Here is a 13,428-nt window from a genome sequence, read left to right on the forward strand (position 1 = left end):
GTGTTTTGCAATCAGATTTGGATTCATCAATATACTCCTGGGACCTGGACACCTTTGGAGAGCAACTGGGAACAGATGGTGAAGGGCAAGTCAATGGAAACAAAATGTAGATAGCCACACAAGGAATGATACGAGCATGGATATTTTGTGGGACGATTATTAAATGCTAGTTTTCACTGAGTGCCAATCAAAACAAATTAAGAATGTAGCAAATTAGATCAACCCACCGAATGAACTCAGCCTTTGTTTTAAAAAAAATTGTTAGTATCGGAAGTCATCAAATGGTCAAACCAACTTCTTGGAGCCCATGGAGTTTAAGTGGGACTCAATTGCAATTAATGGGATTTATCGATCATAAAACTTTCCATGTTGAAGAACTACTGAATGAGATGAGATCAATGAAAACAACTAGGTCAGCTTTGGCTTGACATTATAATGAAGATAAGGGCATTGTAGATTTTGAAGTAGAGTTGTATAACTGAGGGATGGAGTTCATTACGTGACTTCTGATGTTCTGACTCTTGGTATTCTAGTATGGATACTAGGTTGTCATCTAATAATGTTTCAAAATGAGGTAATTATTTAGTGATTGTAAGGGGCCTAGTTTTAATCTCATCAATGTTTGTAAGGAGCTAAGCATTAGTATTAAGTTATTTGTGTTATATTATGTTTGTGCCTTAAGTGATGTGTGTGTGGTTTGTACCCATATGAAACTTTTGTATTGTGTCAAGTTTTAAATTAAAATTTACATTTATCCACCCTCAACATGTTTGAGAATATTGTTTGATTCACATTGTCTTGTCATCCTTTGGTACTTTCCTAACAATTGTAGGATTATAAAGTTTGAGCACTTGATCAATTGAATGCACTAAATTGCTGCTTGTAAAGTTTTGAAATTGGATTACGACAGAAAGGTTTGTATTCTAGAATAGTGAGACACCGAAGCTGGAGGAAGTTCCATGTATTCAAATACTCCTAGAGATGAAGCACATACCTCACTAAAAGGAAATTGTATGAACCAAAAAGGGTTCAAAGTTTCATTCAAGAACACACCTAGAGACAAGGTGAGTGTTGATGAAGTATATAATGCTTGATAATAGGAGTAGTTCCATGCCAAAATGAAAGATAAAATAGGAAGTGTGTGCCTCATAATGACTTCAAAATTGTTGAAGGGGCTAACATAGGTAACGTAAAGGATAGGTGGCACTAGGAAGTGTGTGCCTCATAACGACTTCAAAATTGTTGGAGGGGCTAACATAGGTAACATAAAGGATAGGTGACACAAACTGCAGTTAAAGACATTTTTGAAGAAAATTGAATCTAGGCTTCTAGCATTTAGATGCACATATAGAACATATGATCTTGAACTTTAAAATGATCATTATTATATCAAATCTTGGATGGTGTTGTGATTACAAAGTCTTCGTCTCATTCCCAGCCCCGTCCAGCATTTTCAATTTCCAAAATCAGAATTGTGAGTCAAAAGTTATGCTATCTCGAAGTTGGTGGTTTAATTTTAAATTCTTTAAAATTTAAAATTTAAATTCAAAAAATAAAACCTAACTTTGAGAAAAGTTAATGGGTAAGAGTCAACATTTCATTCCCTCTCCTTGATCAACATCCCAACATTTTCCCAAACCATAACTTTTGAAAATTTAAGGTTTAATAGTTAACATTTCCTATTGTGAAGAAGTAAAGCCATAAAGTTGGGAGGTTAATAGTTAATATTCCCATTTTGGTCAACATTTCAATTTTTTCCCAAACCTCGACTTTTAATAAGTTAAAGGTTAGAATTTTGACTTTGCCCAAATTTGTGCCCTAATCGTAACTTGGAACCCCAACATTGAATAACTACCTACTGGATACCTACAAAAAAATGCAATTAGCAGGTACAAGAGCATACTCTTTTTCAATAATGGCTTTCAAACATAGAATGTGGATGTCAAACCATGTTTTACAACATTGCTAAAATCCTTAGTACTGCACACAATATCCATGCATGCAAAGAGATTGAAACTGGATATGGACGTTGTTGTCCTGCATTTTGTCACCACAAAATGCAGGTAACAGTACAAAACTTTTTCAAACTAGTTTTGTATTTCTCTAAGTTGAATTTGTTATTTGATTGCTTAACATTGATGACAAAATGCAGGTAACAGTACAAAACTTTTTCAAACTAGTTTTGTATTTCTCTAAGTTGAATTTGTTATTTGATTGCTTAACATTGATCAATCAATCAACTCCAATTCATGTAGCGAATTCTTTTACGGAAGGCTTTTGTCAAGTCTTTTTCTTTTTTTTTTGATTGTCGAGCCTATGCTTGATTTTTGAGGCCTTCATCATCATTTTCTTCGTTTTTGAGTCTGTGTTTCTTGGTTTTTAGTCCTTTGGTTTTGCTTAGATCATTGCTTTCGGTTTTCCCTTCGATTTGATCTAACTTGGGGCTTAATTGAAGTGGTTAGTCAAAAGATATGATCAATTTAGTGCCCAAAAAGTGGACCTTTTTGATGCAACTGCATAATTAATAAAAATATCATGTTATATTTTTAATTTGACATTCACTTTTTACAAAATATAATTGAAATTCACTTTATGTTATGTTTTTAAGTTACTTTATCAATTAAATTTTCACTTAAAGTAACTATAGTGCACTTTATGTTATATTTTTAAGTTGGGTTAGCTTTTTGATTTTTCACTTAAGTGACTATATTAACTATATAGTTCAATTTAATTAAATGCTTTAGTAAATATTAATTATTAAATTATATTTACACATTATATTGTTAATATGATAATGCAAATATAATTTATGTCCCACTTAAGTAAATATTTTATCAAAACTAAATTGAAACGTGCTTATAAAAATCACTAAAATGTGTAAAATCACTTAAAAGTGGACCCTTTTGATGCTACTGCATGTAAACTCACTTAAAATGTGTAATGACATAAAAACGATGAGCTACATGTGTTATATGCATATGCACCAAAAATGTGTGTTTTTGCCTTGGAAGTGTTGGAATTATAGATGTAGTAACTGGGGGGGGGGGGGGCGGGGTGAATCAGTTACCACAAAAATAAATCCACAAATATCTTAGATCTCAACAAGTTACTTACTGCTGTCACTCGGTAAACATTCACAAAAATGCTGTAACTCGGTAGATTAACTTGTTACTAATCTTTAAGCATTCACAATTATTAACATGCATAAAAGTAAATAAGATGAACACAAGAGACACCAGATTTAATGTGGAAACCCAATATGGGAAAAACCACCAAGTAACTAGCTACCAATTTTCACTCTTTTGAAGTGAGCCTTGTTAGGAGCCAACTCTGTTAAAGGTTACAAAACACACTGTTAGGTGTGACCCTGTTAGAGGATTTAATCACCCTGTTAAGAGTGGCCTTGCTAGAGGTCTTTAGAACAATTCAACTAAACTGTCACCTTGTTAGAGGATTTACAAAATGGTTGCTAAACCAACTCTGTTAAGAGATTTTGGAATCACTGCTACAGTGGTTAGAAAGTAACAATGAATTGATCTGAATAAGATGCAACTGAATTTGCTGATTACAGATCTCTATTCTGCACCATTAGATCCTCCTTGATCAAATATAGCTTTTCTGCTCCTCAATGATCTCTGATCATCCTTCAAAATTCACTCTCATAATAATCAGCCGTCCTTCACATTCATATCACATCAAATCCATCACACTTAGAATTCGCAACTTGACCTCTTATATATACCATTCAGATTATCAAGTCGGCTCATTCACAAGTTACATTTACCAATAAACCATACATCAGTCGACTACAAATATTATACTAAACAAATAAACTGTATTTCCCAAAACAATGAAATCCTTCATTGGCCGACCCTGCTCGATAAACATTGCTCCAGAAACAATTTCTTGAGTTAACCATCTCAACTCGGTTAACACTGCAAATTTTGCAAAATCCTTTGACTGCCGAGTGAACTCGGTAAGAACTGAATTTCCTTCGCTAACCATGAGAGCTTGGTAAGAACTGTTCTCTGCCATATTTTCCTTTGATGACCGAGTAAGCTCGGTAGACACTGAATTTCCTTTGCTAACCTTGAAAGCTCGGTAACAACTGTCTGCACAAGGTAAAGTTTGAGAACGCTTGGTAGACACTGTAAACTTTCTTGCAAACCTTCTGAGCTCGGTAGACTCTGTCTTTTGCCTTGCTGACCAATTGAGCTTAGTAGACTCTGACTGATAACTGATATGACATTTGGGTAACATCAAAGACAACACACAATTGAACAATTGTATCCAATAGGGAGAGCCCATTTAAAACATGTAATGGCCTCTAAAAGGTGCATTTTTCTTCATGTAGCATTTTTAATATATGCATACACCTCCAAAAGGTGCATTTCTCTCTCAAATACATGCATTTGATCTTCCAAAATCCATTTTTGAAAAAACTTCATGCATTTGGCCCCCAAGACCACGTTGTTAGTGATTTTGCTTGGATTCTTCCATGAAATTTCTTCAAATCTTCTCCTTTAGGGTTGTTTTTGCAAATCTAAGTGTTTCCAAGCATTAAACGTTGAGATTTAATGCAAAAAATGTCATTTGTGACTCCATTCAAGGGCACATTTTGGCAAAAAATGCCTTAAATTTGTCATTTTAGTTCACATTTTTGTTTGGAGAAGAGGCATTTTGGTATATTCATCCATTTGCATTACACCAAGGGTCATGTTTTTGCATTTGAAAGTGAAAACCATTACATGTAATGCACTTGGAATTCTACATTTTTTTCCAAAAACATCCCATGAATATGCATTTGCTTAAAACATTGGAAGTTTGAGGCATTGTGCCTAAAAAATGCCTCATTTGCTGCCCCTTGTGAATTTCTCTTGCAAATTTTGAAAAGATCTAACATTGCTGGAGAATTTTTCAATATTGGAGCTTTTCCCTCCTTCATTTTTGGCACATAATCATCATGTAAGTGGACATTTTCCTTCTTGCTAATTAATTTGTGTTTATTTTGTTGATTTTATGCATATTTTACCTTGATGATTTACACTTGTTGATTTTGTTGCCATGGAAAGTGTATTTTTCCTTTAAAAATGATGAAATGGTTCATTTTCATGTTTTTGGTTTTTTCCCAAACTCCAAATTCGAAATTGCATGTTGAAGCGCTTTGCTTGTTGACTTGTTTGAGTCATTTGCCAAATGTACATTCTTTTGAAGTTTGTTTTTGTGTTTTGTGTGCTTGTCTTCAATTTTTTTTCATTTTTGGAGAAGTTGCAAGTTCTTTCCCAAGAACTTGGTCATGTTTCATTTTACTCCACCTTCCATTTTCATCCACTGCAAATGTATGATGTCCCTTTTTGAGATTGTTTCGCTGGGTTTACAAAGTATCTAATCCATACTCGAACCTTCGTTGTTGATCAAGAATCAACCTTTATGGTGATTTCCTTTGATGATGTGTTTATGTTTTGAGATTTTTGTGTTGTAGCACAAGCACAAGAGATGCCCTCACCATCTAAATGTAAGGGCAAAATGAAATACTAGTTCGACAAAGAGTTGGATTATGCAACTCCATCTCAAGTCACATCCATTCTTGACAACGTGTTAGACACAAAGATTGGACACATGGACATGACTGATTTTCTACCGAGAATAGAAACTCCTATTGGTCATGAGATGAAATGTATCAAGCAAAGTCATATTCACTTGGTATCTTCGTTTCCCATGGCTGACATGGAACCTAAGTTTGTTCTCGGATGCGCAAAATGTTTCAGCCCAAAGTCAAAAATCATCAAGGATGCTGATGGCAGAGTTATTATTAGTCTTGATCTAGAAGTTATCAAGCAAATTTTCAAAGTGCCACATAATCCAAACCTTTGGAAATATGGAATGAGAAAAGGGGAGATTATCAAAAATATGTAAATCAATATTGATTGGATACCAAGAGAAACAACTTCTCGAGATGGCCAAAGACCGTTCACCGGTCTAATTTCAAGCAGGAGTACAAAGATCTTATCATTTTTCTCAGCAGGGTTTGTGGTCTTAAAGATTCCACCGATTTTGAACCATGGATGTACAAATTCATCTTCTAGATCATGGAGAATAAAGAACATATCTTTTGGGGAGAATTGATTAGTACTACACTCTATCAACAGTTGCTCAATGTAGGAACTTCAATCCCTTTCTACATGAATTCCTACCTTGTTTATACTGCTGCTGCCATGGGATATTTCTTTGGACTCTCAACCGAAGGAAATCATCTTCAGACTCCAGTTTGGGATTACTATGATCATATCACTCTGGCTAATAGTATGTTCCTTTTCAAAAGAGTTCAAGATGCTTTCTTTGGGCATTTCCGGTGTTTATTTGATAGACAATTATCCATCAAAAGGGTATATGGTGAAGTTTGGGAAAAAGTAAATCAGTATGGTTGTATCTTTATCCAGTTTCCAACTCTTACTTGAGGGTTGGATATTTTAAAGGGGAGCCGTATATCTTACCTAGGTATGCTACTAATAAGATCATTTTGATGAAATTAGCCAGGCATTTCATGGAAGTTTAGTTTGATCAACATGCTTTGCATAGGCCTGGTTTTGGCATTTCTTCTACCAAACCCTTGGTGATTGGTAATTATTTGATCAATTCTGTACATGAAGTAAAAAATATGGAAGCAAAATTGCAGCTAATCACTTTGAAGAAATTTAAAGCCAGATTTGACTTTGATTACTGAGAAATGAATTCTCAAATCAAGAGGGCTTTTACACATGTTCATCACATCAAGGATGTTTGGATTGACATGCGAACATAACTAGATATAATGAAGATGAATTACTGCAAATTAACTTTGCAGCAAATCATTGATCTTAACATGTTTGAGATCCCATCAGATTTTCAAATTGAAGATGATGGCAATATTCTTGATCCTGAATATCATCAAACAAGTTTTGATAAAGGCGCCCTTTTCCCATCCAATGGCAGCAGAAGGAAGGTACATCCATTCTTGATAGATTTCAATCCATTTTAGCAAACACCAACAAGTGGCTGAAAATTAAAGGCCTAAAAAGGGTTAATCCGAAATTGGGTTTGGATTGTGGAAGCTTTGGCCCTACTGGAAAGAAGTCACGACTAGAAATAACAGGTAAAGATGGAACTTCTTCTTCTGATATAAAGAAGTCTCTTAAATTCAAGTTGAAGGGCGGAAAGGGATCCAAATCATCTCAGATCCCTGAACCAGTTCAATAGTTAGAGGAGTCAGAGGAGTCAAACGAACAATCAGAGGAAGAATTAGATGAAAATGAGGAGGAAGAAGGGGAATTTATGATCATATCTCCCACAAGACCCACACAGGTTCATGCACCGTCCATGCATGAAGCACCTTTTTTGGATGAGATAGATGATGACGTGGATTCATTTTCCACTGTTTTCACACCTTCTATTCCAGTTTCAGAAGTCAATACATTGGCTCTTTCTATTTCTTCAATCGCTTCTCTCATTTTAGCAAATGAACAATATGAACATTTGGGAAGTGTGTTCGAAGATTTTCCAACTCTTACAAAGGGTCAAGTTTCTCGATACGTCACTGACATGTTTTGAACTATTCATGACGAAATCCTCTCATCATGCACCTATGAATTCAACTGTGCAGATTGAATCTTGCTCAGTTATGATAGAGACATAATCAAGATCAATGCCAATGGTCTCCAGTGTACTTGCTTCCACAGATGAAAGTTTCAGCTTGCCTGTATGGTTGAGCAGGATCACAATGAAGAGAAGGAAAGTGGTCGTACCTCCGGATAACCTTCTCGTAAAGAAAACTAAGTCCAAATCTTTAAAAGATAAGATTGTTTCAATGATCTTAGTTGACTCAGAGAAAATTGTTTCAAGGATCTTAGTTGATTCAAAGAAAACCAAGTTTGTAGAAGCTATTGAGCTACTGGTGGACAAACCTGTTGAAGAACTTACCCGTTCTAATTACTAGTTCACTAAGGTAGAAATTGGGAAGCAGTTGCGTTTGAGTTGCTTGCAAAATGCTCAAGATGCATTAGCTAATGTGTCAAAAAGAAATCATGAATTATGGGAAAAGAAGAATCAACTCAAATAGGAGGTTGCTTGCCTAAATGAAGTCATTCGGCAACAATCTTCTCAAAGTGTTGTTATTGTGTCTTAGATATCCAAAGAAAGAAAGCTGATTGAAGCTGCCAAGTCTTGGATAGGAGAAGTCATTTCTGAGGAGTTCGAGTCATTACATAAACATTTACGGTTCTTAAGCGTATTAAAGATATGAATGAAATGAGCAAGGCTTGATTTCCTCCTTGACTTAAGAACCGGATGATTTGAAGGAGATTCTCAATGACTGGGATGAGATTGCTAAATTTGATTTAGATGCTATGGTTTCATGTGACATTCTTCCATCCTGTGAAATGTTCTTTCGATATCAAGGGCTTATGGGTTATAAAAAAGAAACATTGAGAAAACTGGTTACAAAGTTGCAAACAACTCTTGGAGATTGTTAGATGATAGAAACAAGAATCACATGTGATTTAGAACAAATGAGATGTCAGATTCTTGATGAACACGGTAATTTGATTGCAGTTGAAAGAGCAAGTTTAGAATATACAATCGGGATCAATGCTCATTTAGATTCTGAAGATTTTGGTTCTCACACGATGAACAAATTTGTCCTGTATAAATCTTCGACAAAACGCTTGCTAGATTCTCTGATGGCAAATTCTAAGGTTGTGCAATCATTATATGCAAATGCAGTAAGGATAGAGGCAATATCAAAGACAATGGATATTTCTAATCTTCCTACAGTGTGTGATGTTATCATCAAGTTCAAAGCACTAAAGAATAATATTTAAGATTGTTATTTTGTTTTTATTTCTATTTTTAGATCAAAGAGGATGCATTGCATAATTTATTATATACAAAAGAGCTCTGGAGAAATTGTGCCAGCAAAACTTTGTTTGTGTAGCACTATTTTGATAGAAAAGTGAATACAAAGGAGCAATTGAGACTTAACTTTGATTGAGATTGTTACTGTGTGAATTAGAAGCTTTGTTTGTGATTTGTATATGTTATCTTTGGTTTATGTGATCTTGTGTTCTTGATAATTGAGTATAAAAAGAGTTAAGAAGCAATTGGAGCCGGAGCTTTGACTAGGAGCAATTGTAGAGATATATAGTTAGAAGCTTTGTCTATAGCCTATATCTCTTTCTTGATTCACAAAATAGTTAAGATATCTTTGCTTTTGGAAGTCTTTGTGCCCTATTTGTAAAGCTTATTCATATAGAATTACGATCGGACTTAGAGCCAAACCGGTACAGTTTTAGCTAGCTTTTGAATTAGTGTTGGTTTATCGATATCACCATTTTCAGCTTTTAGATAGAAGTGTAGTTAGAGATTTCACCCTACCCATTACTCACTCCATGAGTAAGTGGATTCTTTCTTGAAAGTTAAGAGGAAAGAATATTGGTAACACCCCTTGACAAAATCTCTCAACTTCTTGCTTACCTCGAGTTGATCCAAGGAATGGTGAGAAGGGGGAGCCTTCCCTTTAAGGTAGGAGAGACTCTGTCTCACATGCTGTGGCTGGTCATCCTATTTTGCGATTGGATTTTTACCCAAAATTGTCGGTTGCAAAATATCCATCCAACAGACGTTTATTAAAGCATTGATTCCTCAAAGCACCAAGAAGAATAACGAGGTGGTGGTTGGTGAAGTAGAAGAAGGTATGATATGTTTGATAAAATATCTCACGAAGTTGTTAAGGCATGGAACATACAAAATGTCTCCAAAGAGATATCATCTTACAACATTCAGTAATAGTATTTTGTTAAAAAGAAGAGCTTAGAAACTTCAAAGCAAATCTAGGTTACAGGCCTAAAAGCCTGATCCAACAATCTTCGCTGCCACCTTCTCTATTTGAATGGAAATGTAACGGTGCTATTATAGAAGATGACTGCAAACTATTTGAGAAGATCCTCCAAAGAAATGATAGCTCATAGAATGAAATGAAATAATTGCAGAATGCATGTAAATTGGATTGTGCAAGGAAAGCTTTCAAAATGAATTGTTTAATGAAGCACTTCTAAAATGCATCCCAATTCATATAACAGATACCTTGAAGCAGCTCGAAATTTTATTGTTGAGATGATGTTTTTTGAGGCCGTTTTGGGAAAATGTTATTTTGGTGCATATAGATCATTTGCAACATCAAAACATGTTAAATGCATACAAATGTTTGAATTGTGTCAAACAAAAACTTACAAAAACATGCTTTTAAAGATGTGCCAGTATAATTACACGAGTGACACAAATATATTTGTTGAATCTGTTTTGAGATCCTCTGAAGTGGAAGTAGTAATTTGATCATGTGTGCGACCACTATTTTGTGGAAACAAATCTCTCTGACAAGGTCACCTTCAGATGACAGCATTCAAAAAATTTGTTGCGTGATAAAGTTGGAACAGAAAATCAAAAGTTGACTATACTCTACCAAAAGTACATGCTAAATTTATAAAGATGTAAAGAACTTCAGAACTGGTGAGATAAAGAGCTATCATTTGAAGGAACAAAATGAAGTGATTGAAAAATGTTCAAATGTTTGTGCTTGCAGAATACATGAGAGGAAAGACTTGTGGCTAGTTTTGTCAGCCTGTTTTGAAGACATGTAGTCCCATGAAATAAAATTATCGTAAGTTTTCCAGAATGGATGTGATGAGAAGACTTTAGAAACTTCACTACAGAGACAAGGCATAACAACTTTTTGACTAAATGCTCAAAAGACATTATGCTGAGATGTATAAATATAGACAAAGCATGTGAACTGTTTGACTAATTCCTCCAAATAAGCATCACCTCAGAGGAATGCAGTGACTGCATTGTTTCACAAAATTGATTTGTTAACATGCATGCAAATAGGGAAGCACAAAGGGCAAGTGAAGTTGCAAAATTTGTTGCTGAACTATCAAAGCACAATACACTTCGAAAGAAAGATCAAGAAAAATTGGATTTGCTTCCTTTAACTCAAGCTCAAGTGATGAGGAGGTGATAGAATTAAATAGTTTACGGAGATCTAGTAGGCCTGGTTCTAATGAGTCTGTGCTACTTGAAGTTCAAGCCTTTCATGATAATAATTTATTCAGGAAGTATCATGTGGAAAGTGATAATGAGAATCCGAATTCTGATAACACCACAACTTGGCAAAAACCAGTGGTCACAATTTTAGTGAGCAACCTGTTTTTCTGATGTGCGCAAATGTAAGCTGTGGAATCATGGAGGATAAACTTGGAAGAACGTGGCACTGCGAAATCAAGTCTCCTGCTTTGGACAGAAATGATTCTACTTATTACATCAACCTAGCTAACTTTTCTAGATCTTCTTCTCCAAGAGGAATTTGTTGGATCTAGAATGATATATTTGAGTAGAAGAGACAGAAAATTATATGAATAGATTAAAACAGGGGCTTGGAAACTATTAGCTCTATAAGAATGTGAATCCCAAAAATACGTCGATCATCGTGAGCCACTTGTGGGTTGTCCTAATATAGCCGCAGTGGACTCATTGAAGAGGTTGAAAAACTTGAAGGAAATGCAGTTGGCAAGACCCCAAATCTTCTGTATATCTGCGGAAAATGGGACCTTTATAATAGGATGTAAAGATAGAATCACCAACAATATTAACTTCCTTTCTATGCTCGCGAAAATGGCATCTTTTTACAGGTTATAGACATCCACAAGAAGATGATTATAAGTGGAACATTAACAAACATTGTGGTTATCAGCAGCAGGATAGATATATATGTTGTGATTTCATCTGCAAGAAAATGTGGAAGACATACAAAGAATATGATCTGTTTACACAGTGCGATTTCATTATGTGAACACATCAGTAAGCCCATGAATTATGTTACAGAATGACTCGAATAGATATCACCAATAGGAATGCAATGAAATAATTGTAGAACATGCACAAAGTAAATTTGTTGGATGTTATTAAAAATGTTGGAGTTAATGCAATTGGCTAGTGCATAAGCCAAACTCCACAACTTGTCCAGTAATCACCAAGGTGGCAAACTATTTGATCAAGAGAGACCTCGCAGCATAGAAATTCTGTGGGTGTTTTGAACTGTGTTATCAACTAATCTCTACAAAAACTTTGGAGCTGCACACCCCACAATATGTGAACAGTTTTGAAGTAGCGACTGCTCTAGAAGATGTGTAGCCAAAATGTTGAATAGATTGATTGGAAAATAGAAAAATAAAATAAAATGTATTTTTTGAAAACATATTTTACTCTCTCTTGGTGGTCACAAACACCAAGTCTCATAACCTCTGTTCACATCCTCTGTCTGATAAAAACAAAGCGTAACAAGGACTCTTAAATTATTTGAATGTGCCCTACAACACGTGAACTATTTGGATGAATTCCTCAAAGAGCAATAGCTTTTATGATTCAGAATGCGCCGATGGATACGCATGTAAACTGTGGAAGCATAGACAGCTTGTGAATAACCACCAGCACAGGGAATGGAAGCAGATTGTTTGACAAAATGTTGCAAAAAAGGGTGCCCATAGAAGGAAAGGTGATAATTGTGGGTTGTGCAAGGAATCTGAAATACAATGAACTGCACAATGTTAATATGGTAATGCATTGAAACTTTGATGAAAATGCAATAAGCTCCCAAATCATTTACCAATATTCATATTGGTACTCGAGAGGAAGTTTTTCACCACTGTTTTGTGCTAAAGCAAAGAATAAATCTGTTCTAAAGTGCTTCACAAGGCTATCAAGTACATGTAAATGGCGTGACTCCAACACTACTTCATTGTGTAATTTGTGTCAGTATGGTGAAGAAGATGATACACAGAAGAAAATGGGTATAATGGAGAATATTTACAAGTTATTTAATGAAAGATTCCAATAAAGAGAAATGCACTCATTTTGGTGATATATGATCCATGTCTCTTTTTCAGGGGAATTTTATCCCTTCATGAAGGAATACAACACATGCAGCTAAGAAAGATGAACGGGGCAAGTTGGAAGACTATAAACACAGAGGAAATCTACAAAGTAATTAACATGTATATGAAGTGATGATGAACAATTCCTAGCTGATGTAGTTGACATGAGAATGCTCAGAAGGTGGAAAACTCTTTGTTCTTGGCAATAATTTATGAACCAATTAACAAGTGTCACATTTTCAAGTTTCTTCATTGTTATGGTGATAAAAAATGCAAATGGATTGATGAAGCCAAGGAAGCACCAACTCATGAAACGACATTTTTGAGTATAGATGCAAAGGATTTCTTGTTCAATTAAATTTCAAGTGTTGCAAGTCTCCTCCTATTTATGTCTCAAATTCAAGTGCAAAGTGTTCCTTACGGTGATTATGATAAATGCCCTAAACGATGCATACAAACTAATCATATT

General features: G+C 35.0%; 1 protein-coding gene across 3 annotated transcripts in view; it reads left to right on the forward strand.

Moving 5' to 3' along the window:
* LOC149551598 (uncharacterized) overlaps positions 1-13,428 on the forward strand; it is a 212,635-nt gene that overhangs the window by 11,516 nt on the left and 187,691 nt on the right. The window lies entirely within an intron of this gene.

This window comes from Cupressus sempervirens, chromosome 6, assembly GCF_028749045.1.
Source record: "Cupressus sempervirens isolate cs-2001-9-10 chromosome 6, ASM2874904v1, whole genome shotgun sequence".
NCBI lineage: Eukaryota > Viridiplantae > Streptophyta > Pinopsida > Cupressales > Cupressaceae > Cupressus > Cupressus sempervirens.